Source organism: Mobula hypostoma, chromosome 10 (genome assembly GCF_963921235.1).
Source record: "Mobula hypostoma chromosome 10, sMobHyp1.1, whole genome shotgun sequence".
NCBI classification, from domain to species: Eukaryota; Metazoa; Chordata; class Chondrichthyes; order Myliobatiformes; family Myliobatidae; genus Mobula; species Mobula hypostoma.
In genome coordinates, this window is record NC_086106.1 from 973,970 (window position 1) to 986,069 (window position 12,100).

At 44.9% G+C, this 12,100-nt stretch overlaps 1 protein-coding gene across 1 annotated transcript in view; it reads left to right on the top strand.

Annotated features, from left to right (window-relative positions):
* The window catches only part of LOC134352591 (mitogen-activated protein kinase-binding protein 1-like), a 158,397-nt gene extending 154,238 nt beyond the window's left edge, over nucleotides 1–4,159 (top strand). The window contains exon 32 of the transcript XR_010019413.1: nucleotides 4,144–4,159. The gene's annotated coding sequence lies outside the window, so the exon portion shown is untranslated. The remainder of the gene's footprint in view (nucleotides 1–4,143) is intronic.
* Nucleotides 4,160–12,100: the final 7,941 nt, after the last annotated feature.

The following is a 12,100-nucleotide window of genomic DNA, read 5'->3' on the forward strand; positions in this document are numbered from 1 at the left end:
CAGAGGTGAAAGTGGATAACAGACTGCTGGAAAACAAAGTTGCAGAGGTAATAATGGGGGTCAAGGAAATGGCAGACAGACTGAATAAGTATTTTGGGTCAGTCTTCACTGTGGAAGACACCAGCTGTATGCTGGAAGTTCCAGATGTCAGGGGTCATGAAGTGTGTGAAGTTGCCATTATTAGAAGGAAGGTTCTTGGGAAACCGAAAAGTCTGAAGGTAGATACACCTGGACCAGACAGTGTACAGCCCAGGGTTCTGAAAGAGGTAGTTGAAGAGATATTGGAGGTGTTAGTAATAATCTTGCAAGAATTACTAGATTCTGAAATGGTTCCTGGAGACTGAAAAATCGCAAATGTGACACCACTCTTCAAGAAGAGAGGAAGGCAGAAGAAAGGAAATGATAAGCCAGTTGGTCTGACATCAGTGGTTGGGAAAATGGTGTCGATTATTAAAGATGAAGTCTCAGGTTACTGGGAAGCAGATGATAAAATAGGCCATAGTCAGCATGGTTTCCTCAAAGGAAAATCTTGCCTGACGAATCTATTGGAATTCTTTGAAGAAGAATTTCCATCTTTCATATCATTATTTTTCCCTTTCAGGGTTCCTTTGCAGACCCTGACCTGAAGTTACACGCTGACTACAGTTCTTTGCAGGAATGGGACCTGCTCTCGGGTTTCATAACTGTCCGTTGTTATTTGGCATGCCAAGGGCTCGGTCTAAGTGTTCGACTCAGCTTTGGAGGCCTAGAATCTTGGGGCTTTGGAGACGGGTGGATCGAAGGTTGGTGTCACGGCAGGAAACCCGTGTCATCAGGGGAGTTGGAATATCTACGGCTGTGTGCCCAGATCTTTGGGCACAGAGCTCGAAAAATGCAACGTAATGGACTTTTAACATTGCAAACCAGTGAATTGTTTATGCCTCCCACTCACTGTGAAAGCAGAAACACCTCTTTCTCCCTTATTAGGGAGGGAGTGAGAGAGCGCCTGTGATGTGTCGAATACCAGGTGAAATGCGAAGTCTTTGGAGTAACTGCAAGTCTGTGTCTTTGCTGTTGCTTTGCTCATGCTTGAGTGCTCGGTGGTGAGTGCCAATGCTTTTTTTTTGCCGGTGGGGGGAAGGGGGATTGTTTCTTGCTGCTTACACGTGGGAGGGAGGGGAGCTGGGGGAGACTTTGGGGTTCTAACATTTAACTACACGTTCATTCTTTGGGGCACTCCACTGTTTTCATGGATGGTTGCAAAGAAAAAGCATTTCAGGATGTAAATTGTATATATTTCTCTGGCATTAAATATACCTTTGAAACCTTTAAAATAACAAGCAGGATAGACAAAGGAGAATCAGTTAGTGTTATGTACTTGGATTTTCAGAAGGCCTTTAACGAGGTACCACACGTGAGGCTGCTTAATAAGGTATGAGCCCATGGTATTGCAGGAAAGATTCAAGCATTGATAAAGCAGTGGCTGATTTGCAGGAGGCAAAAAATGGGAATAAAGGGAACCTTTTCTGATTGCCAATGACTAGTAGTGTTCCACAGTGGTCTGTGCTGGGACCGATTCTTTTTGCGATATATAGTATGTCAATGATTTGGATGATGGAACACAAACACGAGGAATTCTGCAGGTGCTGGAAATTCAAGCAACACACATCAAAGTTGCTGCTGAACGCAGCAGGCTGGGCAGCATCTCTAGGAAGAGGTACAGTCGACGTTTCGGGCTGAGACAAAGGGCCTGGCCTGCTGCATTCACCAGCAACTTTGATGTGTGTTGGATGATGGAACTGATGGCTTTGTTGAAAAGTATGGAGACGATATGAAGATTGGTAGAAGGGCAAATAGTTTTGAGGAAGTGGAGAGGCTACAGAAGGACTGAGATTGGGAGAATGGGCAAAGAAGTGGCAGTTGGAATACAGTGTCAGGAAGTGTATAGTCATGCACTTTGGTAGAAGATATAAAAGGGTTGACTGTATTCTAAATTGAGAGAAAATATTTTTTTAAAAAATGAGATTCAAAGGGACTTGGAAGTCCTTGTGCAGGATTCCCTAACAGTTAATCTGCAGGTTGAGTCTGCGGTGAGGAAGGCAAATGCAACGTTAACATTCATTTCCAGATGGCTAGAATATAAAAGCAAAGATGTAATGTTGAGACTTTAAAAAGCACTGGTAAGGCCTCACATAGAGTATTATGATCAGTTTTGCCACAGTATGTATATTTAAGGCAGAAGTTTATAGATTCTTGATTGGTCAGAGCATGAAAGGATATGAGGAGAAGGCAGGAGATTGAGGCTGAGAGGAAAATGGTCTAATGCTGCTCCTAGATCTTATGGTTTTTGCCTAATGTTATCCATGGTGATAGATGGGAGGCCAGTGCCATAGTGGAAAAGACCATATTCACACAAAGACTATAACAGCCAGGTGATAGTGTGACATAGGATATAGAAATACAGAAATCATTCTTGTACAGCACAGAAACAGCCATTCAGTCCATGTCTATAGTGACCATATTATACTTTAATTCCATTTCCCAACATTTGATCTGTAACCATCTTTGGCACGGTGTTCACCTTGTATAAAAAATACTAATCACAAACAAGAGAAAATCTGCGAATGCTGGAAATCCACGCAAAGCACACAGAATGCTGGAGGAACTCAGCAGGCCAGGCAGCATCAATTGGAAGGAGTCATTATCATCATCATCAGGTGCCGTGGCCTTCTATATATTGGCAAGACCCGACATAGACTGGGAGACCCGCTTTGCTGAACACCTACGCTCTGTCCGCCAGAGAAAGCAGGATCTCCCAGTGGCCACACATTTTAATTCCACATCCCATTCCCATTCTGACATGTCTATCCATGGCCTCCTCTACTGTAAAGATGAAGCCACACTCAGGTTGGAGGAACAACACCTTATATTCCGTCTGGGTAGCCTCCAACCTGATGGCATGAACATCGACTTCTCTAACTTCCACTAATACCCCACCTCCCCCTCGTACCCCATCTGTTATTTATTTTTATACACACATTCTTTCTCTCACTCTCATTTTTCTCCCTCTGTCCCTCTGACTGTACCCCTTGCCCATCCTCTGGGTTCCCCCTTCGCCCCTTGTCTTTCTTCCCGGACCTCCTGTCCCATGATCCTCTTGTATCCCTTTTGCCAATCACCTGTCCAGCTCTTGGCTCCATCCCCCCCCCCCCCTTCTCCTATCATTTTGGATCTCCCCCTCCCCCTCCCACTTTCAAATCTCTTACTAACTTTTCCTTCAGTTTCCTGACGAAGGGTCTCGGCCTGAAACGTCGACTGTACCTCTTCCTAGAGATGCTGCCTGGCCTGCTGCGTTCACCAGCAACTTTGATGTGCGCTGCTTGAATTTCCAGCATCTGTAGAATTCCTGTTCTCTGCTGCTTCAATTCGTTTCCTCATGTTACTAGATATTGTCCAACATTCTGAGCCATATGACATAACTGGATAAACGTAACATTTCAGTGCTCTGAGGTGGGTTGTCATGCCTAATTTAGTGTTGATCAGTATACTCTTCATTCTCATAAAGGTGTCTTTTGCCATCCCTATTCTTCTTTTGATGTCCATGTCGCACCTGCCATGGTCAAACTCACAAAATGTATTGCACAACAACAGCGTCAAGAGGATCTTCAAGACAATTCTGAAGATGCTTCGCTCAGTAGGGTTGATTCTGGGCAGCAGGGGATCCCCAACCGTCATCAAGCTACTGCTCATAAAATTCAAGTAACTCAAAAGAAAATTATTGCCACTTGGAAAGAGTACAGTCAGCATTTTGGGCCAAGACCCTTCATCAGGACTGGGAAGAAATATGAGGAGTCAGAGTAAGAAAGTGGGGAGGGGGGAAGGGGTGGAGGAACCACAAGATAATAGGTAAAACCAGGAGAGGGGCAGGGGTGAAGTAAAGAATTGGGAAGTTGATTGGTGGAAGAGATACAGGGCCCTAGGAGGGGGATAGGAGATGAGGTGAGAGGGGAAGACAGATGGTCATGGAAGAAAGAAAAGGCGGCAAAGCACCAGAAGGAGGTGATAGGCAGGTAAGGAGATTAGTTGAGAGGGGAAAATGGGAATGATGGAGAGGCTGGCGGAGGCATTACCACTAGTTTGAGAAATCAATGTTCTTGTCATCAGGTTGGAGGCCATCCAGATGGAAAACAAGGTGTTGCTCCTCCAACCTTAGCGTGACAGTAGAGGAAGCCATGGACTGACATGTCGGAATGGGGAGTGGAACTAAAATGGATGGCCACTGTGAGATACCGCTTTTTCTGGTAGGTGCTTGGCGAAGCGGTCTCCCAATCTACGTCGGATATCACTGATATACAGGAGGCCACACTGGGAGCACTGGATACAGTAGATGACCCCAGCAAGTGTCACCTCACCTGGAAGGACAGTTTGGGGTTCTGAATGTTAATGAATGAGGAGATGTAGGGCCAGGTGTAGCACTTGTTCTGCTTGCAAGGATAAGTACCAGGAGGGAGATCAGCGGGGAGGGACAAATGGACAAGGGAGTTGTGTAGGGAGTGATCCCTGTGGAAAGGGAAAGAGATACCAGCCCTGTATCTCCTTCACCAATCAACTTCCCAGTTCTTCACACCTCCCCACCCTGGTTTCACTATCACCTTGTGGTTCTTCCTCCCCTCCCCCTACTTTCTTACTCTTGACTCCTCATCTTTTTCCCAGTCCTGATGAAGGGTCTCAGCCAGAACCATCGACTATATCGTTTTCCAGAGATGCTGCCTGGCCTGCTGAGTTCCTCCAGTATTCTGTGTGTGTTGCATAAGAAAGACTAATGCAAAATTACCTACCTACCTTCACCCCCTCGGAAAATTTGACGTGGATTTTGACCACCCTGTGGGTGGCAACATTCTTCCTCAGATCTGTTCTAAATATCCCACACTTTCAATCTGTGCAGTCTGGCTATTGGTCTCTGCTAAGGAAAATACTTTCACTGTCTATTCCATCTGTGTCTATCACTATGCATATCCAAATTAGATGATCCCTCGTGATATTTCTCTGCTCCAAAGATAATCTAGGCTGAATGGATTTGAGAGTGTCAGGGCAGAAGTGAGCGACGTTGTTATCACTAAGGAGAAGGTGCTTGGGAAGCTGAAAGATCTGAAGGTCAGTAAGTCACCTTGACCAGAAGGACTACACCCCGGGGTTCCGAACAAGGTAGCTGAAGATTGAGGGGAGATTTCATGGAGGTATACAAAATTAATGAGAGGTTAAGGATAGGGTAAATGCAAGCAGTCTTTTTCCACTGAGGTTGGGTGAGACTAGACCTTGAGGTCATGGGTTAAGGGTGAGAGGTAAAATGTTTAAGAGGAACAAGAAGGGAAGCTTCTCTATTCAGAGGGTGGTGAAGTGTGTGGAACAAGCTGCCAGCACAAGTGGGTGGATGTGGGGTTGATTTCAACATTTAAGGAGAATTTGGATGGTACATAGATGAGAGGGTATGCAGGGCTACGGTCTGACTGCAGGTTGTGTAACAGTTTCTTCCGCCAAGCCATTAGACTCACAGGTGGATAGGGTAGTTAAGAAAGCTTATGGGGTGTTAGCTTTCATAAGTCGAGGGACAGAGTTTAAGAGTCGCGATGTAATGATGCAGCTCTATAAAACTCTGGTTAGGCCACACTTGGAGTATTGTGTCCAGTTCTGGTCACCTCACTATAGGAAGGATGTGGAAGCATTGGAAAGGGTACAGAGGAGATTTACCAGGATGCTGTCTGGTTTAGAAAGTATGCATTATGATCAGATTACGGGAGCTAGGGCTTTACTCTTTGGAGAGAAGGAGGATGAGAGGAGACATGATAGAGGTGTACAAGATAATAAGAGGAATAGATAGAGTGGATAGCCAGCGCCTCTTCCCCAGGGCACCACTGCTCAATACAAGAGGACATGGCTTTAAGGTAAGGGGTGGGAAGTTCAAGGGGGATATTAGAGGAAGGTTTTTTACTCAGAGAGTGATTGGTGCGTGGAATGCACTGCCTGAGTCAGTGGTGTAGGCAGATACACTAGTGAAGTTTAAGAGACTACTAGACAGGTATATGGAGGAATCTAAGGTGGGGGCTTATATGGGAGGCAGGGCTTGAGGGTGGGCACAACATTGTGGGCTGAAGGGCCTGTACTGTGCTGTACTATTCTATGTTCTATGTTAATTCCCAGAGTCTAGTCTGACACCAACCTACACACACACACACACACACACACGCACGAACACCACTCCATTCCTTTTGCAACTTTCGCTCATTTCTTTCTCAATTCCTGCTAAAACATTGTTTACATTTACATTTACATCATTTATTATTATATTGTAATTTGTCCTTTACTGTGCCTATTGTCTTATTCATTACTTATTGTACTGTTTTGCACTGTTTTGTGCACTTTATGTAGTCCGTGTAGGTCTGAAGTTTAATGTAGTTTTGTGATGTTTCATGTAACACCAGGGTCCTGGAGGAACGTTGTTTCGTTTTTACTGTGTACTGTACCAGCAGCTTATGGTTGAAATGATAATAAAAGTAATTTGAACTTGATGGGACTAGGGAGGTTAATGGTTCGGCACAGACTTTATGGGCTGTAAGGCCTGCTTCTGCATGGTAGTATTCTGTGACTCACAAGATAGACAAAGGAGACTGTGTTAATGTTGTTTACTCAGATTTTCAGAAGGCCACTAAACAAAATTAGAGCCGAATGTATTATGGGAAAGATACTAGCATGGATAAAAGGTTGGCTGACTAGCAGAAGGCAAGTTGTGGGAATTAAGAGAGCCTTATCTGGTTGGTTGCTGGTGACTAATTGGGCCCACTCCTTTTCACATTATATATCAATGATTTGGATGACAGAGTTGATTGTTTTGTGGACAGTATGAAGATAGGTGGTGTTGAGAAAGCAGGGAGCCTGCAGAAGGACTTAAGACAGGTTAGGAGAATGGGCAAAGAAGTGGCAGTTAGAAAACAGTGTGCCATGAAATGTATAGTCATGCACTTTGGTAGAAGGAATGAAAGGGTTAATAATTTTCTAAATGAGAAAATTCAAAAATTGGAAGTGCAAAGGGACTTGGGAGTCCTCGTGCAGGATTCCCTAAAGGCCAACTTTTAGGTTGGGTCGGTGGTGAGGAAGGCAAATACAATGTTAGCATTCATTTCGAGAGAACTAGAATGTAACAACAAGGATGTAATGCTGAGGCTTTATAAGGCACTACTGAGGCCTCACTTGGAGTATTGTGAGCTATTTAGGGCCTCTTATCTAAGACAGGATGTGCTGATGTTGTCAAAGGACGTTCATGGAAATGATTCTGAGATTGAAGGGTTTATTGTATCTTATATGGCTCAGGGCTCAGTTTAGAAGAATGAGGGGGAATCTCATTGATTATTGAAAGGCCTGAGTAGAGTAGAGAGGAAGTTTCCAATAGTGGGGGAGTCTAGGACCAAAGGGCACCTGAGAGACGTCCATTCAGAACAGAGATGAAGAGAAATTTCTTTAGCCAGAGAGAGTGAATCTCATTGCCACAGACGGCTGTGGATGACAAGTCATTCGGTATATCTAAAGCAGAGGTTGATAGGTCTTGATTAGTAATGGCATCAAAGGTTAGAGAATATGGGGAGAAGATGGGAGAACAAGATTGGAAAAGATAATAAAGCAGCCATGATGGAATGGTCTAATTCTTCTCCCATGTCTAATGGTGTATTTGGTCTCTCTTCATAGTTTAACCACTCTATGCCAGGCAAAATCCTGGTGAATCTTCTCCAGTGCAATGTGTCCTTTCTGTGGTGTGATGAGTAGAACTGCACATCATGTTCTAGGATGTATATACTGTAGTTGTATATAATCCATTATACCTATGCTGGCTTCAGAGGTCTTTAAACATGTGGACAAAGATGCCTCTGTTTCATAGAACCATAGAACATTACAGCACAGAAACAGGCCTTTTGGCCCTTCTTGGCTGTGCTGAACCATTTTTCTGCCTAGTCCCACTGACCTGCACCTGGACCATATCCTTTCATACACCTCTCATCCATGTACCTGTCCAAGTTTTTCTTAAATGTTAAAAGTGAGCCCGCATTTACCACTTCATCTGGCAGCTCATTCCACACTCCCACTACTCTCTGTGTGAAGAAGCCCCCTCTAATGTTCCCTTTAAACTTTTCCCCCCTCACCCTTAACCCATGTCCTCTGGTCTTTTTCTCCCCTTGCCTCAGTGGAAAAAGCCTGCTTGCATTCACTCTATCTATACCCATCATAATTTTATATACCTCTATCAAATCTCCCCTCATTCTTCTACGCTCCAGGGAATAAAGTCCTAACCTATTCAACCTTTCTCTGTAACTGAGTTTCTCAAGTCCCGGCAATATCCTTGTAAACCTTCTCTGCACTCTTTCAACCTTATTAATATCCTTCCTGTAATTTGGTGACCAAAACTGCACACAATACTCCAAATTCGGCCTCACCAATGCCTTATACAACCTCATCATAACATTCCAGCTCTTATACTCAATACTTTGATTTATAAAGGCCAGTGTACCAAAAGCCCTCTTTATGGCCCTATCTACCTGTGACGCCACTTTTAGGGAATTTTGTATCTGTATTCCCAGATCACTCTGTTCTATTGCGCTCCTCAATGCCCTACGATTTACCTTGTATGTTCTACGTTGGTTTGTCCTTCCAACGTGCAATACCTCACACTTGTCTGTATTAAACTCCATCTGCCATTTTTCAGCCCATTTTTCCAGCTGGTCCAAATCCCTCTGCAAGCTTTGAAAACCTTCCTCACTGTCCACTACACCTCCAGTCTTTGTATCATCGGCAAATTTGCTGATCCAACTTACCACATTATCATCCAGATCATTGATATAGATGACAAATAACAATGGACCCAGCACTGATCCCTGTGGCACACCACTAGTCACAGGCCTCCACTCTGAGAAGCAATTCTCTACCACCACTCTTTGGCTTCTTCCATTGAGCCAATGTCTAATCCAATTTACCACCTCTCCATGTATACCTAGCGACTGAATCTTCCTAACTAACCTCCCATACGGAACCTTGTCAAAGGCCTTACTGAAGTCCATGTAGAAAACATCCACTGCCTTCCTTTCATCCACTTTCCTGGTAACCTCCTCGAAAAACTCCAATAGATTCGTCAAACATGACCTACCATGCACAAAGCCATGTTGACTCTCCCTAATAAGTCCCTGTCTATCCAAATGCTTGTAGATCCTATGTCTTAGTACTCCTTCCAATAATTTACCTACTACCAACGTCAAACTTACCGGCCTATAATCTCCAGGATTACTTTTAGAGCCTTTTTAAAACAATGGAACAACATGAGCTATCCTCCAATCCTCCAGCACCTCACCGTAGATTCCAACATTTTAAATATATGTGCCAGGGCCCCTGTAATTTCAACACTAGTCTCCTTCAAGGTCCAAGGGAATACCCTGTAAGGTCCTGGGGATTTATCTACTCTGGTTTGCCTCAAGATAGCAAGCACCTCCTCCTCTTCAATCTGTATAGGTTCCATGATCTCACTACTTGTTTGCCTTATTTCCATTGACTCCATGCCAGTTTCCTTAGTAAATACAGACGCAAAAAACCCATTTAAGATCTCCCCCATCTCTTTTGGTTCCATACATAGTTGACCACTCTGATCTTCAAGAGGACCAATTTTATCCCTTACTATCCTTTTTCTCTTAATATACCTGTAGAAGCTCTTTGGATTATCCTTCAATTCGACTGCCAAAGCAACCTCGTGTCTTCTTTTAGCCCTCCTGATATCTTTCTTAAGCATTTTTCTGCACTTTTTATACTCCTCAAGCACCTTATTTGCTATACATGTTTCCTATACATGTCATACATCTCTCTCTTCTTCTTTATCAGAGTTCCAATATCCCTTGAGAACCAAGGTTCCTTATTCTTATTCACTTTGCCTTTAATCCTGACAGGAACATACAAACTCTGCACTCTCAAAATTTCTCATTCGAAGGCCTCCCACTTACCAATCACATCTTTGCCAGAGAACAACCTGTCCCAATCCACGCTTTTTAGATCCTTTCTCATTTCTTCAATTTTGGCCTTTTTCCAGTTTAAAACCTCAACCCAAGGACCAGATCTATCTTTATCCATGATCAAGTTGAAACTAATGGTGTTATGATCACTAGAACCAAAGTGTTCCCCTACACATACTTCCGTCACCTGTCCTAACTCGTTTCCTAATAGGAGATCTAATATTGCATCTTCTCTAGTTGATACCTCTAAATATTTATTTAGAAAACTTCTCTGAACACATTTTACAAACTCTAACCCATCTAGACCTTTAACAGTATGGGAGTCCCAATCAATATGTGGAAAATTAAAGCAACACTCACAACACACTGGAGGAACTCAGCAGACCGGGCAGCATCTGTGAAAAAGATCGGTCAATGTTTCGGGCCGGAACCCTTCGTCGGGACTGTAGAGGGAAGGGGCAGAGGCCCTATAAAGAAGGTGGGGGGGGTGGGAAGGAGAAGGCTGGTAGGTTCCAGGTGAAAAACCAGTAAGTGGAAAGATAAAGGGGTGGGGGAGGGGAGGCAGGGAGGTGATAGGCAGGAAAGGTGAAGAAGGAATAGGGGAAAACACAATGGGTAGTAGAAGGAGGCGGAACCATGAGGGAGGTGATAGGCAGCTGGGGGAGGGGGCAGAGTGACATAGGGATAGAGGAAGGGAGGGGGAGGGAATTACTGGAAGTTGGAGAATTCTATGTTCATACCAAGGGGCTGGAGACTACCTAGACAGTATATGAGGTGTTGCTCCTCCAACCTGAGTTTAGCCTCATCATGGCAGTAGAGGAGGCCATGTATGGACATATCTGAATGGGAGTGGGAAGCAGAGTTGAGGTGGGTGGCTACCGGGAGATCCTGTCTATTGTGGCGGACAGAGCGGAGGTGCTCGACGAAGCTGTCCCCCAATCTGCGTCGGGTTTCACCGATGTAGAGGAGGCCGCACCGGGAGCACCGGATGCAATAGATGACCCCAACAGACTCACAAACTCAGGGTGAAGGAGTCATACATGGCCTCCTCTACTGCCATGATGAGGCTAAACTCAGGCTGAAGGAGCAACACCTCATATACCATCTAGGTAGTCTCCAGCCCCTTGGTATGAACATAGAATTCTCCAACTTCCGGTAATTCCCTCCTCCTCCCTTCCCCTATCCCTAAGTCACTCTGCCCCCTCCCCCAGCTGCCTAATACCTCCCTCATGGTTCCGCCTCCTTCTACTACTCATTGTGTTTTCCCCTATTCCTTCTTCACCTTTCCTGCCTATCACCTCCCTGCCTCCCCTCCCTCACCCCTTTATCTTTCCCCTTACTGGTTTTTCACCTGGAACCTACCAGCCTTCTCCTTCCCACCCTCCCCCCACCTTCTTTATAGGGCCTTTCCCCCTTCCCTCTACAGTCCTGACGAAGGGTTCCGGCCCGAAACGTCGACCGATCTTTTCCACGGATGCTGCCCGACCTGCTGAGCTCCTCCAGCGTGCTGTGAGTGTTGCTTTGACCCCAGCATCTGCAGATTATTTTGTGTTGTGGAAAATTAAAATCCCCTACTATCACAACTTTATGTTTCCTGCAGTTGCCTGCTGTCTCTCTGCAAATTTGATCCTCCAATTCTCGCTGACTATTGAGTGGTCTATAATACAACCCCATTAATGTGGTCATACCTTTCCTGTTTCTCAGCTCCACCCATAAGGACTCAGTAGACAAGCCCTCTAATCTGTCCTGCCTGAGCACTGCTGTAATATTTTCCCTGACTAGCAATGCCACCCACCCCCCCCCACCCACCTTTCATTCCTCTGCCTCGATCACATCGGAACCTGGAACATTAAGCTGCCAGTCCTGCCCCTCCTGTAGCCAAGTTTCACTAATTGCTATAATGTCGTAATTCCATGTGTCAATCCATGCCCTCAGCTCGTCAGCCTTCCCCACAGTACAGCTTGCTCTGAAATAGACACACCTCAGAAGATTATTACCACCATACACAACCCTTCTGTTTGTGACTTTGCATGAACTTTTAACATCATTTATTTTCACCCCCGCTCCACAATCTGCTCTGGCAC